Here is a 7,782-nt window from a genome sequence, read left to right on the forward strand (position 1 = left end):
AAGCCTTGGTTTCATGATATCAAGGAATACTTGGCAAAAAGAGAATACCCCATAACTCACAAAAGCTACTTAGAAGCACACGCTTCGGAGGTTATCCAACAATTTCTTACACAACGGAGGAATCCTGTACAGGAGGACTCCTGATTTGGGATTACTAAGGTGTGTCGACGCAAATAAAGCATCCAGGCTATTAGAGGAAATCCATGCAGGGACCTGTAGTCCACATATGAATGGTTTTGTCTTAGCAAAGAAAATACTCCGAGCTGGTTACTTTTGGATGATTATGGAAACAGACTGCATCCAGTATGTCCGAAAGTGTCACTGCTGCCAGATACATGCAGACGTGATAAAGGTGCCTCCAAACGAGCTTAATGCGACAAGCTCATCGTGGTCGTTTGCTGCATGAGGAATGGATATTATTGGACCAATAGAACCAGTTGCATCAAACGGGAACATGTTCATCCTAGTAGCAATTGATTATTTCACCAAATGGGTTGAAGCAACATCTTAGAGAGTAGTGACTAAGAAAGTCGTGGCAGACTTTGTCTGCGACCGCATTGTTTGCCAATTCGGGATTCCAGAGTCAATCATCACTAATAATGGCTCCAATCTCAATAGTGACTTGATGAAAGCTATGTGTGAAACCTTCAAGATAAAACACAAGAATTCTACAGCCTACAGGCCTCAAATGAATGGAGTCGTAGACCCCGCCAACAAAAATATCAAGAAGATACTAAGGAAAATGATAGAGAAGCATAAGCAGTGGCACGAGAAGCTATCATTTGATTTATTGGGGTACTGCACCATAGTCCGCATATCAACTGGGGAAACCCCCTACATATTGGTTTATGGTACGAAAGCAGTCATTCCCGCCGAAGTAGAAATCCCTTCCTTGAGGATCATACAGGAAGCAAAACTCGACGATGCAGAGTGGGTGAGGAGTCATTACAAGCAGCTGACACTTATAGATAGCAAGAGAATGAATGCAGTTTGCCATGGTCAGCTTCATTAAAACAAAATGTCCAGAGCCTTCAACAAAAGAGTCAAGCGAAGACAACTCACACCAGGGCATCTGGTATTAAAGAAGATTTTCCCACATCAAGATGAAGCCAAAGGGAAATTCTCTCCCAGCTGGCAAGGTCTGTACATGGTTTACCGAGTTCTAATAGGAGGATCCCTCATACTTGCAGAAATGGACGGGGAAGTTTGGCCAAAGCTAATCAATTCAGACGCAGTCAATCGATACTATGTGTAACCTTTATGCTTTCTTTCATGGTGTAATTTGACCTACGCCTGGCCTGATTCCCGTTTAAGAGGGGATACGTAGGCAGACCTATGGGTTCGGTCACAATTCAATAAAATTTGCATCCCCCCCCGCAATTAGAAACTGGGGCAGAATTTTGAGGAGGACCCTCAAAATTCCAAAGTGATTTCAGCCATTCGCCGAAAGCAGCCGTCAGAAGCAGCATAACTGGGGTAGAATTTTAAGGAGGGCCCTCAAAATTCCGGAGCAAGAGAAGTTGCAATGTCTTGAACCATGTCGCATTCGTCGGTTCATCTAAAGAAATCTATTCTTAATTATGTATTTATGTTACTTTTTTCTTTACTAAAATCATGCATGTTTATTTCTGAAATCGCTCTATTTAGCAACGCTACCCCAATGATACGGGCAATATTACCAGATCAAAATCGAGCAGGTTAAGCAAAGCCAGCGGGGATACGAACTAACCTCCCCCTTTACAAAATTCACAATTTTCTTTGGATGCAGGCACTTGAGTTGCAAAATCATCAAATATACTATACGCTCACTCATAAAGTTCAGGAATACAACTCCCTGAACCGTTGCACTTGATCGCGACTGTTATCCACACACAACAGTTTCCCCAGCAGGCACGATATCCCCAACAATCACGATACCTCAATCCGCTATCAGCTAAGAAAACTCTATTGTCGTTTACCCTTTTTACTTCCTGCATAAGGCTACCATTCTACCTTCCGAGACTGAGCTCTATCTCCATCTGCATTCTCTGCATTGCATAGGGCTACCATTCTGCCTTCCGAGACTAAGCACAGTCTCCATCGGCATCTCTGCACCGCATAAGGCTACTATTCTGCCTTCCAAGATTAAGCAATGTCTCCATCTGCACTTCTGCATTGCATATGGCTACCATTCTGCCTTCCGAGACTGAGCACTATATCCATCTGCATTTCTACATTGCATAAGGCTACCATTCTGCCTTCCGAGACTAAGCTCTGTCTCCATCTGCATTTTCTGCATTGCATAAGGCTACAATTCTACCTTCCGAGGTTAAGCTCTACCTCCATCTGCATGGCTGAAAGATTGCCACCTTTACATCTTGCATGGCTGAAAGACCGGAACCTTCTGCATCTCATGGGTTGAAATATCACCACTTTATTTACATCTCGCATGGTTGAAATATCGCCACTTTATTTACATTTTGCATTGGCTGGAAGATCGCCACTTCATTTACATCTTGCATGGCTGAAAAACTGCCACCTTCTGCATCTCATTGGGTGAAAGATTGCCACCTTATTTACATTTGGATGGCTGAAAGATCGCCACCTTATTTACATTTTGCATCGGCTGTAAGATCGCCACCTTATTTACATCTTGAATGGCTGAAATATCGCCACTTGATTTACATTTTGCATAGGCTGGAAGAGCGCCACTTCATTTACATCTTGCATCGACTGAAAGATCTCCACCCTCTGCATCTCATGGGTTGAAAGATCGCCAATCTATCCAAAGGCGTCATTGTTCGTAGGCACCATTTTCATAGCCCGAGAACGCCATGCCATGGCCTGAGGACCCCTTTTATCTTTTGCATATCATTATTCAAAGGCGTCATAGTTCGAAGGCATCATTCTCGTAGCCCGAGAGCATCATTTCATGGCCCGTGAATCCCTTATCATATGCTTCATGGCCCAGGACGTCATGGTCTGAGGACATCATCCTAACCGTCCAAAGACAACATTCATAGTTCGACGCGAATTTGCATCATGTTTAAATTTCCGCACAATATACACTTTTATTGCTTATTTGCAGGTAAACCGGAGAGCAAAGTCCGTCTCAGCAGGAGCAGTACCGCCCCAATTCCCGCAAGCCCTATTAGACCTTAACCGTTCATCCCATTGCGTCCGTTCCTGAAAAACCTCCATCGGCATACCTCACCGACGGATCCTGAACTACATATGGCCTGATTCCTATAAGACCAGCGATATGTAGGCAACTTAGGAACTAGAGCACGGTCAACCTCTTCAAACTATTTCGTTCGGTCAAAATTGGCCATCATATCTTTACCCGACAACTTTTTTATCCTTCCCGGGTAAAGATGGGCAGCTATTGATACCCAATTTTTGCCTGTATATTTTTTATATGAAAAATACTTTCAAAATAGCACATGTATGCATATATAAGTATTTAAAAATATTTTCAATATTTCCCCTTAATTTTAAATGCTTTTAAAATCAATTTTATTGCCTTATTTTATCAAGAAAAACCCAATAAGTGTTCCAAAATTTGGCATTTTGGTAATACATTTATTGAATTCTCATATTTATACTAAAATATATCTATGGTAATTTTCGCACATTTGTTACAAATTTATTTATTATTTTAAAGCTAAATTGCGTATAATTGCAATATTAGCCTTTTGAGATTTAATTGCATTTTTAATTACAAAATTGATTCCAATATTTTTAATTTAATATTATACATTATTAATTAATTTAGTACCTTTAATTTGTTTCCAGAAATTAATTTGCTATTTTTTATAAAATAAATGGGGAAAATGGCTATTTAAATCCTTGCCAGATTTCATTTTCAATTTCAGCCTAATTTGCACCCCTAATCCAACACAATTTCAGTTTCCAAATCACCCAGCCCAATTCCTAAAACTACCCGACCCATCCCGGATCAGATCTTGGCCGTTGATCAATTTTGATCAATAGTCTAGATCCGCCCTTACCTTTTTTTAATCAAACGACCCCCCAATACCCCTCATTTCCCCTTACTCGTCTCTATCTCTATAACCCCTAGTTCTCTCTAGAACCTTTCCCCCTACCCCTCCTCCGGCCACTCTCTAACCTAGATCCATGGTGGTTTCACCACCCACCAAGCCATATATGCCTCCTTACGCCTGATTAACTGAAGCTCCATGACTCGACCATAAAGGGTTGTGTCCGAACCTCTGTCGATTCGAGTTCTACAGTCATCTCTGGCCTTGCTCCGGCGTATCATGGTTGTGTGAGCCTGATTCTGACATCTCCGACTCAGATCGGTGACTTTTCAAAGCCTTTCTCATTTCCAAGGTTCCTCTAAAACCCTAACCCTTCGAGGTTTCTCCGATTCCTTTAAATCCGTTGTGTATCTATGCTTTCCTTGAGTTTTTACACAATTTTCCTGACTCTTCTTTCAAAAAAAAAATTACTTTTAAAATCTTTCTTTTCCGATCTAGGGTTTTTCTGAAAGTGTTTAAGTGTTTTCTGACTTTCTTTGTCTTTCATGTGTATTTGCCTCTACTATGTTCTTGTATTTTATTTTTACCATGTTCTTGTATGCTTTCCTACTGTGTTCTCATATTTGCCTTTACTGCATTCTTGTATTTTCTTCTACCATGTTCTTGTATGCATCTCTTACTGTGTTTTCCTATACTATGTTTTCGTATGCTTTTCTACTGTGTTCTGGTATTTTCTTCTACCATGTTCTGGTATGTTCTCCTACTATATTTTTTCTACTGTGTTCTTAAGTGTTCTTACTATTTTCCTTCTACTGAGCTGTGTTTAAGTTTTTTCTAAAAGATCTTCTTAAGCATGCTTCTTCTACTGTTCTTATCAGTCTTTTCTCATTATTCTTAGAAATAGTTTCTTCACTCTGTCTGCTTCGAACCCTTCTACTATGTTTGCATGTTACTCATGAGTTCTGTTGCTGAAAGAAGCATGTTGGAAGTTTCAGTTCTTTTCTGGAACCTCTAAACATGTTTCGATTCAATTGCTTGCCCTAGCATCTCTGCTTTGTGATTTTGCTTGACTAGGATCTTATTTCAAAAAATCCCTAATTTTTTTAGACAAACTTTGAGTCACTGAACTGAGTTTGGACATCTTTGTTTTCATACAATTCTGGTTTTTTACTAAACTCTTCTTCACTGGATTAACCTACTGATTTTACAATGACACGACAATCTCTTTTTTTCTTTCTTTCTTGCTTAACATGCTCACATGCTCCTTATGTATGATGCACTTCCCTCTCAAGTGACTTTCAAATTTGCAATTAGTTCAAATTTCCTTCTGAATATGGCTTGATTGATTTCTTTCCATTGTTTGCTGATTTTCTCTGTGACTCGACCTAAGTTAAAACCCTTCTTCATCTTTTCTGACTTGGTTCATACATGGATCAGAAATTACAAGATCCTTGACCATTTGATTTACTGGCTACTAATTGATTTTCTTACCTTATTTGTACAACAGTGTACTTCAAAACCCTGTCCTTAAAATAACCTTTTATGTATTTGCCCCTAATTGCATGTTGTGCACAAAGTGCTTACTCAATTTCTTTCCTTAAATGGTTTTTACCCGTTTGAATATGAATCCCTTAATTAAGGGAAGTCTTGTGTAATTGATTCTTAATTGACAATCAGTTCCTCAATTATTTTCTTACCTTATTTCTGCCTGATTTTGCACTATAAGAGGCACGACCCTCTTCACAGACACAACACACTTTCAAAATCCTTTTGAACTCATACTCTTTCATAATAATATTCTTTTCTTGTCTGCACTGTGGCCTGTTTTACAAGACCTACTGCTTTTCTTTACTTGTTTCCCTGAAAACTAGTATGTCCGGGTTTAATTCTTAGCATCATCACAATATGTTCATTTACAGCTCTTATATCCATGTCTACTGTACTATTTCTATAAAGTTCAATCTTTAAGTTAGTATGCTCATATCTTTCTGCTTGTTTCTGCTGTGAATCATTGCTCCCTACCCCATTACCCCTATATGTTTGAGAGTTGTGACTTGAGGCATGGCAATGCGAGTTGTTTCCCATGAATTAAGTTTGAACCAATGGGGTCTTAACCTATAAGTAAACAGGCTGGAGGGTATGCCAGCATCTCCCATTGTTGGGTGTGCCCATCAGCCTGCTTTCTTTTGCTCTTGAAAGTTCCCACATTCCCCTACACCCTTATGTGTACTAATTTTAAGTTATTCCACTTTTCCCTTTCCCCTTTCAGAATTGTACTTTTGCACTTGCACTCTCTCTTAGTTCATAAGTTCTGCCCCCCTCTGGTGAGCCTTGCCTTGGGACCTTGAGTTCCCTCTGAACTTCGACACTTGAGGGTTGGCCCTTCCACACTGCACCATGTCCTAATCTGGTGATACATTTGGGTGTAAGCACTGCCCGGAGTTCTTATAAAATTCTTAAGGAACTCTGACACATCCAAATGGGAGAAAGGCTTTACAATATGATCTCTTGGAGTTGGTTTACTTCATATTTCAGAGAAGAAGTCTGAATCAGGTTCTCCTTGGTTGTACCTTTTAATTTCTGATGTATTTTTCTTTTTTCTGGGCTGTAATAATTTTGTAATAAACTCTTGGGCATGGATAGTGAAAGGGGAGTGATAACTATGTGAAGGGTAGATATCTTGCCTATAGGTTACTTCTTGAATTCTGCATTTCTCATATAGATACCATGTCTGTAGGAATTCTGCATTCTCTCATATAGATACCATGTCTATAATTACCTGGAAATATGAATCCTGCATATGCATATAGAAAATAACGCCTATAGGTCTTTCTGAATATTGCAGATACATTCTTCATTAGGCAATCATGTTTATAGGTCTTAATCAATCAATCGCAATTAGATATCATGTTAATAGGCCTTTAATGAAATTCAACACCCAGATATCATGTTTATAGGGTTTTTGCATTTTACCATGTTTGTTAAAAGGGGTTTAAAATCAACAACGTGTAGAAAGCATGCCTATAAGAACTATTAATCAAGTATAAATCGTTTCACTCGCTTATAAGTCTAAAACCAGTAACAGTGACGCATGCTCTTACGCTAAAAACTTGCCTTTCTTTCTTTAGTATGTATTCATGTTTACTTCATTGTTTCTGGAATCAGTAGATATCACGTCAATAGGTCTTCATCCAGCACTTAGACAAGCCATACGGTAAACTTATAAACTGAATCGGACTTTTTATCAGCTACAACCAGCAAGCAGGCCTGATTCGGGCTTCTTATCTGAACTATGTAATAAAACAGTCTGCCTCGACCCTTTAAGTTTTAATCAGACCTTAAACAGTACATGCAAGTCATGCTACATTATGTGCTTTCTTTGGTTTAAAGGAGGTTTGTTTGAGCCCTTTTATTTGTTTATATGCTTCCCCCAAACTTGCTATATGTGTTTTGTTTGTTGCCTTAGTATTTTACCTTTTGAAACCACAAATAAGCCCAATACCTCCTCCCTCTGAGATTAGTAGTCCCAAGTACCTCCGGGGTTGATAGGATTGGGGCGGGTAATAGCTTACAATAAGTAAACGTGACCATTCCGCGCTTTAATACCTTAACGGGGTGGGAAAGGGTAGATATGGATATGATGACCATGCAATAACATCACGTGTAGCCCCTCACTAAGGAGTGATTACTAGATGTTGTGTGGGGTGATCCATATTATTAATAAACCTAGGATCCCCCTTTCCTTTGTTTTCTTTGTTTCTGTTAAAACTTTTTAAACCGTTTCTTTCAAGAACATCAACTC

This window comes from Nicotiana sylvestris, chromosome 6, assembly GCF_000393655.2.
Source record: "Nicotiana sylvestris chromosome 6, ASM39365v2, whole genome shotgun sequence".
NCBI classification, from domain to species: domain Eukaryota; kingdom Viridiplantae; phylum Streptophyta; class Magnoliopsida; order Solanales; family Solanaceae; genus Nicotiana; species Nicotiana sylvestris.